At 29.9% G+C, this 17,279-nt stretch overlaps 1 protein-coding gene across 4 annotated transcripts in view; it reads left to right on the top strand.

The window, feature by feature from the left end:
- Ipo9 (Importin 9) overlaps window positions 1–17,279 on the top strand; it is a 176,866-nt gene that overhangs the window by 158,202 nt on the left and 1,385 nt on the right. The gene's annotated exons all lie outside the window — the stretch shown is intronic.

Genomic DNA, 17,279 nt, shown 5'->3' on the forward strand with positions numbered 1-17,279 from the left:
CATGTACCTTTTCAATTTCTCTTTACAAAATTGTTACTGTGTTCTGTTGGGCTATTGGGCCACGTATAATAAACCGGCTAATAGCACCTCTGACAAAAACTAATAAGCAATTGATCCATACTCGATGAGCGGTGGAAAGCTACTAACTTAAACGCCACACAAAAAAATGCACCTTGCGTGGAGCCTTAGTTAAAACTTCTTCGTCTTACATGATATAAGGCCGGTATTTGCTGACTTCATGTGTTTAGGCTTTGTTGCTTACTTCGGTTGTCACTTGACATTTCCGAGAGCCGCAAAATAAACAGTCAGCTTTATTAGGTGACAACTTTCGTTAAGTATGACTCTTTTAAGAGTTTTAAAATTGTATCATTCAGGAAATAAATATAATATAGAATAGAATAAAAAACCATTGAAAGTTAATTAATTTACGCACGTTATCACCCAACAATCATTATATAACGACTTCGATCAAAGTTTTTTTCACTGATTTTGTTGACAGTTAATCTTTTTTTTCCAGATATGCAATCTTATCACTTGACGCAAGTTTTAGCAATGGGCTTGTGGGGCTTTACCTCCTGCGCGCTTCGCACGCCAACCTTTCAATACTTTATCTTATAAAAAAAATTGTATGATCTCAAGTAAACAGTTTATTTTTAGTGTTAACTCATGAGTCCTATAATTTCATATTTTAAAAATTAATGTGTATGGCATGTATAAATATTTTGTAATACAGTATACTACATCATGAATTTTATTTATCGTGAAAGATAAGATAATGTAACTTAAATATTTATATGTTGCTCCGTATACTGAGTCCATCTGAGATCTGATGCACCAAGCAAAGATATGGAATGCATCCATTATTTATGCATCAAAAATGTCATTTTTTTAACAGAAGTGAGATTAAAAAGTTTTGTTAAAATTTATATTAATTCAACAGTTAAAAATAAAAAATTTTATTTTACTTATAAGGTGAAGTTAGGTATACTGAGACACATCGAAATCCTGAGCCTGTACTAAAACAAACAAAAATTATTGACTTTTTGGTACCTACATTCAAACAAATTGGAAATAAAAAATAGGATTACATTCTTAAGTATAATGTATTAGTTATAAGAATACATAAAAATATTTAATTATAGAAAATAAATAATTTTAAAAAAATTATACAGAAATATCGGTTAGGTTAGCCTCCTCTATGGTAAGTTTTCATGCATAACAAGTAAACGCGAAAAACTAGATTACAGTATAAAAAAACTAAATTAAAACATATTTTCAATATTTTTTAAACATGCTCTACCTTTTCTGTATGAATGTAAATTAGTATTACTATAAATAATAATAGTTTATTATAATAAAGGGTGTCCCAATTAGCCTCCCATGTTTGAATATAGTGCCCAATGCTGGGACAAGAAGACAGCAAACGTCCCAGTTTACCACCGATTTGCTAGAGTAGAAGGCTAAATGAGACGTATTTGGTTAGCGTAGAATGTTAATAATAATTATAACTGTTTACTGCATGTGTCTTTATCCAAATGATGTTGTTTATGCATAAAAGTGTGTTTGACGTGGAATTACAGTGAATTTTAGCTGTGTGGTACTTGAGCATTAAATTAATTACAATAAGTGAAAACATAACCTCAAACATGCTATGACAATATTAATATGTAGAAGTTAGTATGAGTGAGAATGTTCTAAATACTTGTTAATTTGATTATTTACAGGAATTGCTTTTAAGATGTAAAAAATGGCTCCTAAGAAAAAAGATACCAGAAATAAACAAAGAAAGTTATCAAATACAAAGAAAAAAATCCAACTACGAGTAACAATAATAATTTAACATTGAAATAAAAGAGTAAGAAAAGAGGTGTAGAAGAGCATTGCACTTTTGAATTAATGACAGAAGCTCTGAATGCTGTAGGAAATGGAAAAACTCTAAGCCAAGTGTCCAACGACTTTCTAATCCCAAAAAGTACTCTACATAAGAAATTATCTTGTGGTTCTACACTAAACGAATTAAACATACAATATTACAGAATAAAATGTGCGTAGACTGTAATTATGTATACAAAAGCTCAAAAGAAAAATAAAGAGATTATAACAATATCAAACCATTATCATTAAGGCACAAATCTTATGAACAATGCTTTGCTTATAATAAAGCTGCCGTAATGACAAGAAACTGAGATTTTCTTAAAGAAAATTAATTTTACAAAGCCTCACAATTATAATTCAGAGGTTCTACATGTATCAAAACAGAAAGGTTAAATAAGCTTAAAACAATTCCTGTAGGACCTTACATGAATTATTTTTTTTAAGCTTTGTAAAATTCATTTTCTTTGAGAAAACCTGTTTCTCCTTATTGCAGCAGCTTTATTGTATACAACGCATTGTTTATAACATTAGTGCCTTAAGTATAATAGCTTTATATTGTTATACATTGAAATTGTACAAGAATAAGTCCAGTAGAATTTCTTTATTATTATTTATTATTATTATTATTTCGAGGTTTTGTATACTAATATTGTATATATCATTCGTGTTCGCCAGTTTTCATCATGATTTAGTATTTTATACGTAAATCTTGTGGTGTAAAAATCAAATTCTTACTTTGTGATTTCGTATGTTTTCAGTACATTAAAATAAATATATATTAACCAACTAATTCTTTGGATAGTTTAATCGTTTTACAATCTAATTATTCATTTGAATTGTGATTTATTCCACAGTTGGTACCTTCATGTCACAGTATAGGTTCATGCTAAAATCAATGTGTCCCACTACTGCTCCCTGAAGCAATGTAGAAAATGTTTTTTATTTTAATTTTAAAAATAGAGAAGCACATTTTTTGGTTTTAATTCTATAGGATTCTAGCTTTGGATTTTAAAAAAATGTATGTATATAATCTTATTTTCTGTCTCAAAAATAAATCGAAAAAGTGGTTGCCGAAAACTATCCCAATATACCTGCCTTCACCTAACTTTCGGAAATAATTCAAGTTGTTTAAATTTCAAACTTTTCTGGTTGTAATGACAGCGATCATTATGACTTATTAAAGCGAAAATTAAAGAAATTTATAAAAAAAAAAATATGATAATTTAAAAAAATATTACAAAATTAAATAAAAATTACAATCTCTGAAAAAAAATAAAAAACATGTTGTGTTAAAAATAGTAAAATTAGATTAAAAAGTAGATCAGAAAAAAAATATGTCAACAAAAGGAACAGACACAAATAAAAATGTTATACACAAAAAATAAACGCTGTGTCTATTTGCACCTTATATTCACGTACACGCATGCGCCTCGCTTGCTTCGCTCGCTCGGAAAAAAAAAAAACTTTGACCCTATAAGTACCGGACAGTAGAGTTACCCACTGCGCGTGCGTATCCACTATATCCACATAATTACGTGGATATACGGTGCGTTTTGGTGCGAATAGACACTACGAAAAATAAAAACTTAGAAAAACAAGCTATTCTGGCGAAATCAATGTTGAATACGAATTTTATTCAGCAAAGATTTGGCGAAGTGAAAGATAAAAATTTAATTGTAAACATAGAAGATAATTTTTACATACTTTGAGTCTGTATGATGATAAATTGATGCAGTTTTGCCAACCGGTGGCGATTTTACATATCTTCATCGATATGACAATAATCTTTTTTCTTTTGTCTTATTGAAATCTCGTGAGTAAAAAAAAGCTATTTATAATTTAAAAAGTAAAGGTTAAGTTTGTCACATGACATCTAAATCTATCGTGAATAATTCTGATAAATAATCATTCTCACAGTCAGTTATATCTATGATAATGACCTTACTTCTGTAGAAAAACGTTTAAAATAAAACCCAGTCTTACCCAAGCAATATATTAAAATACTAACACAAGCAGTGAAACAAAATCCATTTGCAAAAAAAATACTAACATTAAAAGCAAATTTCAAAAATAAAATTTTTTTTTTCACATTAATCAGAAAATATTCAGTATTAAATGTTGGCAAGATCTAATAAATCTTATAATTTATCGTGCATCAAATAATTCGAAAATATTAAAAGTAATGAAGTAGGAAACATTTTCATTTTATCTACAACGTTTATTAGTTGTGCAAAAACTTTACCAAGATGCATTTGCAATAATGTGAAAATTTAGAAAAATTGATTTATTCATTACTGTTAAATTTAACCCAAAATAAAAAGAAATGAAGAACTTTTTAGAAAATTTTTCCGAAAGTACCACTCTTAATAATATACCAAATATTACTCTTAGATTATGTTATACAAAACTAAAATCCATGTTAGATGATATAAGCAAGCAAAATATTCCTGGAAAAGTTATTTCTTACGTTTACACAACAGAATAATAAAAAATGAGGCCTACCAGACATACATGAACATTCATACAAGAGTATCCATCACAAATCATACTTTTGCATGGATTGTATCATTATTTATAAAAATAGTAAAAAAATTATTAACACTAATGTTAAATTCGAGAATCAATACAAATGTATTATGGTAATAAAGTGATTACCTAAATGATAATTTAATTGTGTACTGATTGGTATTTTTTATGATACAGTCATAAATTATGATTCATGATTTGCTTTTAACAAGTGCCATAAAGGTCATCGGAGAGGAGCTAGAGGGAGACCACTGAAAATGTGAGAGGAGGAGAGGAGAGTCCGTATTTTCGTAGAATATTTATCATTGGGTCAGTTAAAGAGAGAAATTTTGAGTTCTTTTCTCTTATTTTGAAAGGGGGGGGGGCATAAGGAAACATTTGAAATTTCGAGGGGCGACGAAGATCAGTGAGGGGTGGCAAGGGGGGTTGGCGACTGAATTTGGTCTTATAACTCTATAATATATGTATATACGTATATATAGTATTGATTTCTCATAATTTTACCTAATACTTTCTCGGTAAAATCCACGCTACTTCCTCCTCGCGATTTTTTTGCTTAGAATTATCTTAACACCCTTTTCCACATCAGACCTTATTATTATCTGTTTAGTTAAAAATACAATTCATACGTTATAACTTAATAGAAATCCTTACTTCCTTCAGTATGAATTAGCATACATTCTTCTCTGATTTTTCAACCCAATACATTTTTAATGAGACCTTCTTTTTTTATACCTGAGTAGTTAATGCAGTATGCACCTAATAAGGGTGTTTTCGTTCAATGTTGATAAAACAAACTATACATAAAATTAATAATGTGATAAAATTAATTAAGAGAGATTTCTGTGCGTTATTTTTTTTATGCCATGTTCAAAAGGCTTGCACCTCAGCTGTATAATTAAAGGATAGTAAGGATGAGACATTGTTTTTTTTTGAAATTATCTGAATTTTTGCTACCTGCGTCCTTAGTTTTATTAAAAATTTTAAAATTAACTAAATCGTATACGAACTACCCTTATTATTTACAAAACTAACATGATGATGTAAGCTCAAAATTAATTTTTAATGTATCAGAACTTTTATTCATACATTTAAAAATTTAATACAGTTACTAAGATCTATCAGTGTGAACTTTTATTATAGTTTTGTATACTTATTTTTATTTTTAATTTACATAAAATTGAAAATTTCTTTAAAAACTACTTTTTTTGCATCGAGATATAATGTCACATACAGTGGACAATCAGAGTATAAAGATTTTTTTAAATATCAATTTATGTTGTCGAAACTTTTGCGTTGAGATTTATTAAAAGTCATTGAAAATGCTAAAACTTTAGGAAACTGCTTTTTATATCAATAAACTGAACTATAATGGCGATGTATTTTCTATATTAAGGGTTATTTTTGGAATAAATACTTCATATCCAATTACATCTCTTGTTATTATTTTTGCGTTAATATCATGTTTTATAACTTAGTTACTTTCAAACTTATACCGTCGAATAAACCATTAACTATACTCATCAACATAATCATTACTCTAACATCCAAATACAGTTTATAAAGTGGAAGGCCTTCACAAATACCGTTTGAAATGTCACTAGAAAACTTTATTTACATGTCTTTATCAGACCTATCAACACCTTCATTGGTTGCATAGTGTAAAATTTTATTATTTAAAAAGCACATTAGTAAGAAGTAAATATCACGCTTTTTAATAAACGATTAAGATTTTTACTAAAATTGTGATAACAAATTAAAAGTATAAAAGTGTTTTCCTAAATTGTCAAATGTACTTCTTCCAATTTTTTTCTTATGCTAATTTAAAAAAACGTATATAATATTCTATCAATCTGAAGCTTGAGGGAAGATTTGGTAATTGGTCTCTTTTCTTGGAAGTTATACAGATACAATACAAGTAAGTGTCAAAATTTTAGTTGACGTGAATTTTTTTTTAATAATAAGTTTAACGACAAACATTGTTAACCTTATATTTGATAACTTTATTTACATGAAAAAGACCATGAATATTCTTAATAGTGACAAAATACTTTGTAAAATCACTTTTTTGTCCATGCATCGTCACCTCGAACGTTGTTGAAAATTTAAAACTGCGCCATGAATCGTCGTTAAAGGTAGCATAATCAGAGTCTCTCATAAATTTTAACTACATCATTTTCCATATCTAAACCCCTTGTTCTTATTGTAATTATTTTTTTAGAATTTTTTAAACGTCACATTCATTGCAAAAATAATTTTGAACATACAAAAGAATGAATAGTCTGCTGTAAAGTGGTAAACGCTATCTTGACGTTACTAATACATAAACAGCCTTCGCTTACCTGGAATAGGATTCTAAATAACAGTTTTTAATTTATTGCATGGTATTTTTGGAATATTTTTAAATTATAAAGTCATTATACGTCTATAATACGTATTAGGTAAAGTCTAATTTTTTGCCAAGTCGGCACTAAATGTAAAAGTAAAGATTGTGGGAATCGCTTTATCTTATCTATATTTCTTTATGTAAATGTATGACAATGATCCACAATAACCAGACATCCTTCCCAGTCTATAATTGTTTGAAGATTTTTAGTAACCGTTTTGGCGTAAAATGAAATATATTTCTTCTAGTTTTCAGTAGCGTGTAGCTTTTTTCAAATTCCCTCATGGTGAATCATATAGCGGTCAAAAGCAGTCAACCTTTCAAAAAATGAGTTTTTTTTCATAACATAAGCTTAACTTGTGGCTACTTTATAGATTTTGTGTAATATATTGTTTTCTTGATTGTTAGATATTGTCCTGTTTATAATACTTATTTTGAACGCTATGCGTGATTGCTAACCTAAAAAGTTGTATAAAATAAGTTCTTATGATTTATAACCCCTTGCATGATCAAATAATGCAATTATTATGTAGGATAAGTTGATTTGTAAATATCAATGTATTATGTAATATGGCGTTCCTTACCTTGGAAAAAATGTATTGAAACAGTTTTTCGTGTATACAATTATTTATTTTTTTATTTAGTATGAAAAAGCTATTTTTTGTTACTAAGGTCAACAAACACACTTCTAGACTATTTTTTAACTCCACTTGCAATAAACCACTCTATATCAAGAAAGCTGTTTCTCGTATTTTACCATACATTCATTAATAATACAAACGGAAACCGATTAGAATGAGAGTTTGATTGCTTAACTTACATGGATACTATCTTTACTTGATTATAATTAGTCTTAACTTACAGACAATTTTTCAATGCTTAACACAATTATAAAAAATTGTTAACTTTTTTCAATTTTTATTCATAACAAACTTTTTTGATGAAGTCTTTTACACTCATTCTTTTGTGACAGGTAACAAAAATAATTTTGCTTTTTATTTTATTTTTTATTTTTTACTACCGCGATTTATAAGTAGTATACAGCATAGAACTACAATCATAACATTGCATATCAACAATTTTTAATTCTAATTATGTAAGTTACATTATCAGAAAATCTATTAAAAAATGAAGCGATCAAGAAAATTATCAAGGATTTTTTTCGAGGAAATTTTCAAGGATTTCTGCGTAAATATCCTCGTGGATTTCCTCACGGATAATTTTTCCTCCGGGAGTTTCTCACAAAATTCTCCCTATCGGATTTCCTTGGAAATAATTTTTCCTCGAAAACAGCATCAAGGATCGTCTTCCCTTTAGAAAATTTTCGATGACATTCGTGGAAAAATCCTCGCGTATTTCCTCGAGTAAGATCCTCAATTGTTTTCTCGACGATTTTTTTTTGGAGGGGTGGGGTAAATAGCCTATTGCAGTATTATTTGATGTAATAAACGATTGTTTAGTGCAATAAAGTAGTTTTTAGTGAATTTTTTTTAGCTATTATTCATCTTTTTTTGTCTTTCGTAGTGTCCCTAGTATGATCGGTGGAATCTAGTAAATGATTTATAACCACTTTTTAGCTTTGTAAGAATTGTTACATAGCACATATATTTATTAACGATGGCAGCATTATAATATCCCAAGGTGTAATTCACAAGAAAATAAACGTATCGAAATCTTCACTCATTATATATTATATTTGCTTACGTTCGACAATTGTATTTAAAGTTGACGAAAAGGCTGCATTTAGGTTAAGCGATCCAACTGTCATTTAATTAGTTTCTTCGTACATCATTAAAGATCATAATGTATGGTAAAATACAAGATACTGAGCTTTTTTAAGATAGCTTCTTCACACTAAATGAAAAAATAAATAATTGCATAATACGAAAAACTGTTTAAATGCATCTTTTTCAAGGTGAGAACGCCATATTATATAATTACTTGATAAAAAGCATGAATAAAGAATTTTAAATAAAAAAACATTCAGTACGAAACAAAAATTAATATTTACAAATCAAAAATATAGTAATCTTACATCATTATTGCATTATTTGATAGTACAAAAGGTTGTTCATCACAAAAACTGATTTTTAAAATCTTTTTTTAGGTCAGCAATCGCAAACAGCGTTAAAAATAAGTATTACAAACAGAATAGTATCTAACAATCAAGGAAACAGAAGATTATACAAATTCTACAAAGTAGCCATCAGTTAAGCTTATGTTATAAAAAAACTGTTATTTTTTGAAAGGTAGACTGCTTTTAGCCGCTATGTGATTCGCTATGAAGACTTTTGAAAAAAAGCCACACGTCATTGACAAAGTAAAAGATATACATTTTATTTTACGTCAAAAAGATTCTTGAAAATCTTCAAAAAATCATGGCCTGGGGAGGGTATCTGGTTGACGAGGATCGTCATATGTAATTAAGCGCGCGGTGGCTCAGTCGGCTAGGTCGTGGGTCAGCACGTGGGAGACCGCGGTTCGATTCCCGGCCAGTGCGACTTTTTCGGGCAAGTACCTCTGTGAATTTTCACATGTGCTTTTTCACCATACAATGCTCCTCGACCTTCTCGCAGCATAATTGCCTAATTTACCCCTACCCCCCTCCCAGCAATGGGAGGCCTCCCATCCATCTTCCCTTCCTTCTCCCAAGTGCTAAGTGCCCAGAGTAGTGCCCTTTACACGAGCCGGATGTAAAGCACTATAATATTATATATATATTTATATACATATATATACATATATATATGACGTTCCATGTCAACTGAAACACTGCTCTAGACATTTTTTATAGTTATGAAAAAAAAACGGCTGAGGGCTTAAACTTTTCGTTTTTACAAGAGCTTTTAAATGCCGTGTGGCAGATTACAAAATTTCAAAATGGCGACCCCACAATGGCCGCTGTTTTTATTGAAATAGTAGAACAAACTATGCAATGTATCTGCAAACACAAATTTGTGATCTAAAATCATGCTTTCTTGGGCTTAAAATGTTGGTCATGATATGTTGTTTAAATTGCCGTGTGGTACTTGATTTTCTTTCAAAATGGTGGATTGGAAATATGGAAAATGGCATTTTTTTCTGCAATTTCGCGATATTTTGGGCTTGTTTTTGCAGCTTACCATACGGTTTACTTTATATGTTTTGAAATGTTTTGTTGATAGAACAATTGAATCCTAATTAGATACTTTCGTATAACATTTATTTACAAAATTCAATGTCATATGTACATCAATATGAATATCAGTATGAATAGTATAGTAATGTAAGAAATACCTGATAAGTATACCACATCCAACAGCTGTTCAAACTCCTCTGAGGGGATTTAAAAGTAGATTTAAAATTTAAATTTCGCGCCATCGGCCTCTGTTGGTAACTATACAGTTTTTTATTTTTTATCGAAACTCGGATGCAAAATCAGTGAAACCCAAGATTATATGCCCTAGATACTATCATTATTTATTACTGTACAAAATTTTAAATTAATACATGAACAACAACTTACGAAATTTTTGCACTGACTTTGTTTTTCGGTGTAAAAATTCTTTAAGTTGTCATTCACGAATTCACTCTAAATTTTTTATGGTAAAAGATAATGATGGTATCTAGGGCACATGATCTTGAGTTTTGCTAATTGTGCATTCATTTTTTAATAAAAAATAAAAAACTGTATAGTTACCGACATAGGCCGATGGCACGAAATTTAAATTTATAATCTGCTCCTGGATCCCCTCAAAATTAAAAAATCGAAAAAGAGAAACTTTGTAAAATTTAATTTTACTCTGTTAGCGTGGAGTCAGTTCAGGTACATGGTTCTTCATAAAAGTAAAAAATATTATACCTTACCTAATGTTTAATGGACTTCATACGTCTATTTTTTTTTGTGTGTATTCATACTAATAATTAAAATTATAAAATATTGGGTCAAGTAAAAAATTTTTTTTTTTATCAAGAACCATTTACCTGAACCGACACCATGCGAACAGAGTACGTAACTTGTTCGTAAAGGCTTCTTTACGAACCTCGTTACAGCCCTCGCCTTCGGCTCGTGCCGTTAACTTCTCGATTCGTAAAGAAAGCCTTTCCGAACTCGGTACGTAATCTACTACATTTTATTGTTGGTTTCAAATTTTTTAGCTTTATATGGAATGATATATCTACATAAAATACTACTAGTCCTAATATAAGGTCTTTTATATCAATTATGAATTATAGCAATAGTATCGTTGATGAATCATAATAGAATCCTAATAACTTATAAATTATTTATGCATAATGCAGCAAGGTTAGCAAAAAACATTATATTCAAAAAAAAAATATACAATGTACTTTATTTTCATGAAATTTATGTATTCAGTTAGCATTACCAATCATGATAATAAGAAGTTTTGACGTTTTTTTAAAAATTTCGAATAAGAAATACATGCTTTACCTAACACTATTAATAACTTGTAATTATTACTGTGTTAAAACAATAAATATCATTATTTATCTAGATCATTTTAGTATCAAACCATTGAAATATACTCTTCGGCATCTGAGTACCTTTTGACTAATAATTTTTTTTTATTTAATGACAATAAATGCGTGTCCATTGTGAAAATTAATGACTCTTGGAGCATTAGAATATCTTTTCTTGAGTTTACTTTGCGCTTTTTCGTGCTGCTGCTTACTATAATATAATACTTTCATAGAGGGAAATTTTATTCTTCCTCATTTGTATAAAGCATCGGGCGTTAACATTGCTTCATTTGGCTTTGCTTGAAGACTAGCTCTCGTGGCTTCCCTTTTAAAAATTGCTCCTAAGCCATTGCAAACGCACTTTCCGTGAGCCGGTGCATGGCAATGCCACTCAGCTAAAACGTTAAAATCTTCCAAATCACTTACTAAATTACACATTATAAATCGGTTCTTGAAGTGTTGTTTTGCGCCATCGGTGACATAAATAACTTTGTTAACATTTTGAAATATTGTTCTAATTTCTGGCATTATTATTTGCTGAATTACGTACACAGCAGATGTGTCATGACATGTACTGTCAGACAATACAATAAAACTTCTATGCTCAATAATATTGCCAAATTTATAATAACAAACGATAGGAAATACCGAACATTGACTATTATTATAGTGAAATGCTTGTGCTGCATCTTGTGCAACGTAAGCAAAATTCTCAGTAAAGTCCATTTGTATAAGGACTTCATAAACTTGTAGATTTTTCATTCGTTCAGACACATGAGCTTGCTGACGTTTCGAAATAAAATGATGAGGTAAAAATTGTTTAAATTTTTCTTCCAAAACAGAAATAAAATCATAAACGGGCAGACATTCTTTCGCTAATGTACACTTATCTGTTCATTGCCAAGTTGAAAAAATTATTTCTGTGACACCTCGTGCTTCAAAAATTCTGGAAAGATCATCAGTAAAATGTTTATTTTTAGGACACCCTTGGAATTCATTAAAAAAACTTTTTGGCTGTGGATTTCTGCAGATGAAGTATTTAAAATAATCATTATAATTTTGTAAAACGTTTTCGGTACTATCGGTAAATTTATGTAAGTTTGATGCATCGAGCATATTTTTTAAGTTTTCATGTATCGTACAGACGCATACACTATGTGTGCCTTTGGCACCTGCAAGTACACACCACGCTGGTCGGAGCTCAGCAAACTTACTTAAGCCGATTGAATTCGCCGGATTTTTTTCTTTAAATTGCTCATGCAAATTGCACACGTCAGCTAAGAAAAAGCGTTTCTGCTTTTTTTCTTTATTCCCATTTTTTCTTATTATGACAAAATCTTTTTTGTTTATATTGGCATTGTACAACTATTTACATCTGATTCATAAAAACTTATGACTTTGTTAGCTGTATCTTCAGACAATTTTTTACCCGCTTTTAATGTAGGTGTAGCTAAAACACCTGCCTCTTTTTTAATTGTTTTAGCTTGACAAGCCATTCATATGGAAGTTTTGAACTCTTCTGCAACTTTTCGAGCAGACCAACAATCTGGTGCTATAGTGAGTATTGTTACACGTAAGGTATGATTCGACGGTAAACTTTCAAATTTTATTTTTAGTCCATCAAGTATTTCTTCTAACTCAGATTCTCTCGAAATGCATTTCATTTTTGCTGGACTTTCATCAGAATCTATATCACATCCTCGTTCCGAAATTCTTTTCATAGAGTTATCTGTAATTCAGAATTTATACTGTTCTCACACTCAATTTTACTACTTCTTTTATAATACCTATTCCTGCAACTTGAACAAATCAAAGACATGTGAGAGCAATGTGGAAACATGATGAGCATATTCTGAGTGATTTTTCTCAAACTTTTGCCGACATGACTACTAATTCCATAAGGATTCGAACATCTGTGTGAGTGATGTTGTTGGGCAGATATCTCCTAAACAGATGACAGAATATGATGTTAGGTATGCCCAGTAGATAATTATTTACACATTTCGTAACCAAAACAATAACAGTAGCCTTATTTTCGTGTGCAAAAATTGCTTTTAGTAAATATCTAATAGAAATTACTTGGTTACACAAATTAATAATGACCATCTATTCGATCTTGTTTACACCGGTAAATAGTTAAATGATGGTATCTAGGGCGTATTATCTTGGGTTTTACTGACTTTGCATGTGCGTTTCAATAAAAAATAAAAAACTGTATTGTTACCGACAGAGGCCAATGGCGTGAAATTTAAATTTAAAATCTACTTTTGGATCCCCTAGAGGAGTTTGTACAGCTGTTGGATGTGGTATACTTATCAAGTATTTCTTACATTACTACATTATTCATGTACATATGACATTGAATTTTGTGAATAAATTTTATACGAAAGTATCTTACCAGGATTCAATTGTTTCATCAACAGAACATTTCAAAACATATTATGTATACCGTATGGTTAGCTGCAAAAACAAGCCCAAAATATTGCGAAATTGCAGAAAAAAATGCCATTTTCCATATTTCCAAGCCGCCATTTTAGAAGAAAATCAAGCACCACACGGCATTTTAAACAACATATCATGACCAACATTTTATGCCTGTGAATGCATATTTTCAGATCCTGAATTTGTGTTGGCTGCGAAAACAAGTCCAAAGAATCGCGAAGTTGCAGAAAAACGCCATTTTCCATATTTCCAAGCCGCCATTTTAAAAAAAATGAGCACTTTACGGCATTTTAAGCAACATATCATTAACAACATTTAATGCCTATAAATGCATATTTTCAGATCTTAACTTTGTGTTGGCTGCAAAAACAAGCCTAAAATTTCGCGAAATTGCAGAAAAAATGCCATTTTCCATATTTCCAAGCCGCCATTTTGGAAGAAAATTAAGCACTACACAGCATTTTAAACAACATATCAAGACCAACATTTTAGGCCCAAGAAAGCATAATTTTAGATCTCAAATTTGTGTTTGCAGATACATTGCATAGTTTGTTCTACTATTTCAATAAAAACAGCGGCTATTTCGGGGTCGCCATTTTGAAAATTTGTAGTCTGCCACATGGCACTCGAAAACTCTTGTAAAAACAAAAAGTTTAAGCCCTCAGCCGTTTTTTTTCATAACTATAAAAAATGTCTAGAGCAGTGTTTCAGTTGACATGGAACGTCATATATATATAATATTATAGTGCTTTACATCCAGCTTGTGTAAAGGGCACTACTCTGGGCACTTAGCACTTGGGAGAAGGAAGGGATGTGTGTGTGTGTGTGTGTGTGTGTGTGTGTGTGTGTCATTATAAACAATATAACTTTTGTTATGAACTTTGTGCTCTAGACAATTTTGAGATTCCAGTTAGGGTTTAAAAGTGACATTTTCTCTTGATATATATGTAACTTATAGCATGATCTCCATAACTGTTCCTCGTCAATTCATAATTAAGAGATTAACTGATGTTTTATAAAAGTAAACTCAATACAATTTCATACATGTACTTTCACCGCATATATTAATCCTCGTACTTCTAGCACATGAAAAAAATCATTACTCGTAATTGAATTGAAAATCTCACCCTCATCCGGTACTCAAAAATTTTTTGAGTTGTTTTTTGTAAAATTAGCTTTTCTAACTTTGAATGATCTACATTTCAAACGTACGATATTTTTTTTTTAATAAAATAAATTCCGAAAATACAATGAAATCGATAAAAAAAAAAAATTATACTTTTTTGCTTTTTTCAGATTAACGGAGGGCTGTTACTGTATTCGTAATGTCATAACTATCTTGATTAATAAAGAGCGTTTTGAGGTTCATGAGGTATCATTAAATGTTTTGCATTTTTGAAAATTACTCTTTCAGTGAAAACAAATTTAAAAATTTCTGAAAAAAAAATTGTAACAAAAATGACAGGTCTAGATTAAAAAAATAATTTACCAAAAGTTCATAATAAATGCAAATTGTGCTAGTTTCTGAAAAGGTCTTATCGATTTGGGTATGATCATAAATTAAACCCACAGCGATTGCAGTATCTTTAAACGTTTTCTATTTAATATTTAATGTATTTTTTAAATTTTGGAATAATATTGCTCCATACGTTTCAATTAATAATAATTAAAAAAACGGTATCGCCCACGATATTTAGAAAATACTTATTTTATCTGCCTATTTATTGCTGTTTTATAATTCTCTTTTTTTTGTCAAAACTGTGGTTATTATTAATAGTTACTGAAAAATTTACTTTTTATGATTTAAAAAAATAATCGATTCTATCTATTCAAAACTAAATTGCTTAAGGTGTGGTGGGATGAGTTAATAAGATTGTTGAAACCACAAAGGGAACCTTTTTAAAAATTTAAGAAAAAACGAAGTCATAATCTGTATCTGAAGTGGGGGGCATAAGTTGGTGTTCAAACCAAATATCAATACATATGTATCTTTTTATATTATTTAGTTGCAATATTTTATATCTTAATTAGCTCTTTCTGCATAGGGTAATTTTCTTCTTTTCATTCATAATATTTAACTCAATTCGTATTAGGCTAATTTACCTCTGCACAAGAAAGTGGCAACACTAGCACCACTACCTTAGCAATTCACTGCTGGTACTTTACTAAAAAACAATAATTAAATTTAAATTTCAAGTAAAGCTTCAAAAATGATGTATACCAACTGCTATTGAGGCCTTACAAATACATTATTATTCTTATTATTAGAAATATCAAATGCAGCGTAAAAATAAATAATGATTCGTACTTATATGCATTTTATGAAATTTCATTTCCATATAGTACAAACACTTTTGCTACAGTCACGTAACTATGTTAGAACACAGTTTAATTCACGTACAGCTGGAAACCATGGTCATAAGAAAACGAGATTTGCTTACTTCATAAACTTATTTCAACAATGTCTATACATAATTAACTCAGATACTGCTTATTAGAATCAGATAGTCTGTGGCACTAAAACTTACTTAAAAAAGAAAAACAGTTAAGGGCAAATAGCTAGTAAGTCCTTCGCTCTCATACTCATAAAGAGTAAGGGTATTGAGGAGACCTTAGATGTACTTCGCAAACGTTTCCAGTCGTGAGTTTTTAGCCCAAAGGTTGTAAAAAAATACCAGTTGTAACTACCACAGAAATTGAAAAACTTGATAGTTTATGGAGATCTAAAGTATTCCTCTTACGGTTTGTTTCCACCAAAAGATTTGTTGGTGTATAATATTAGTGGGGAAGTTGGCGCTTAGAGAGCACAGGGGTTTATTATAATGTTCAACGATAGGCTATACTATACTTGTAGACGCATAAACAGATAGGGAAGGTCTTATCTGTTTGCAGCCCAAATTATTATCTAGCTGAATTTATAAATCTAGCAAATGACTAGAAGTATAACAAGGTATTATTTTTTCTTTCCTGATTCTATCAAAAATTATCAGCTTCAAGCTATCATTTATAAAGTGGAATTTTCTTTAAAATCTGCTATGTAATTATACAAAAAAAAATGAGACCACAAATAACAGAGTTAAATTTAAAATTATAAGGCTCTTTCAAAACATTTTCAATAAAACTTGCAATTTTCTGTAAAACACGCTTTATAGAAAGATTATCTCTTACTTTTACTGTTTTGTTATATGATTACATTATTTATGTGCGTGAACATACTAACATTTTATAGCTTTACTTATTATCGCTTTACTAAAGTGACAGTTTCGTAGTCATTTAAACTTTTACATAAATTTATCGAAATATTTATTCGATTTCTGTACATAGTGCGTTTAAGTACTGTAAACGAAATAACATTTATCTACATATCCATGGATTAAAAGTTTCAATGGCTTAGTGGTTAGCATTCCAGCCTCCTAGATAGAGAAACTCGAGGAGTCGTGGGTTGGAATCCTGTCGAAAATCATCGAAATTTTTTTTCTCAGGCACACTTGATATGATGAGTACCCAGAATGACGAATCACTACTTATCTGATTTTTAAAAACAAACAGTGGATTTTTTCTGGGTATGTCTGGGCTTCCAGGGGCTTTT

This window comes from Copidosoma floridanum, unplaced genomic scaffold (assembly GCF_036245765.1).
Source record: "Copidosoma floridanum isolate Cflo_tuat_1 unplaced genomic scaffold, Cflo_Japanese_pri ptg000004l, whole genome shotgun sequence".
NCBI lineage: Eukaryota > Metazoa > Arthropoda > Insecta > Hymenoptera > Encyrtidae > Copidosoma > Copidosoma floridanum.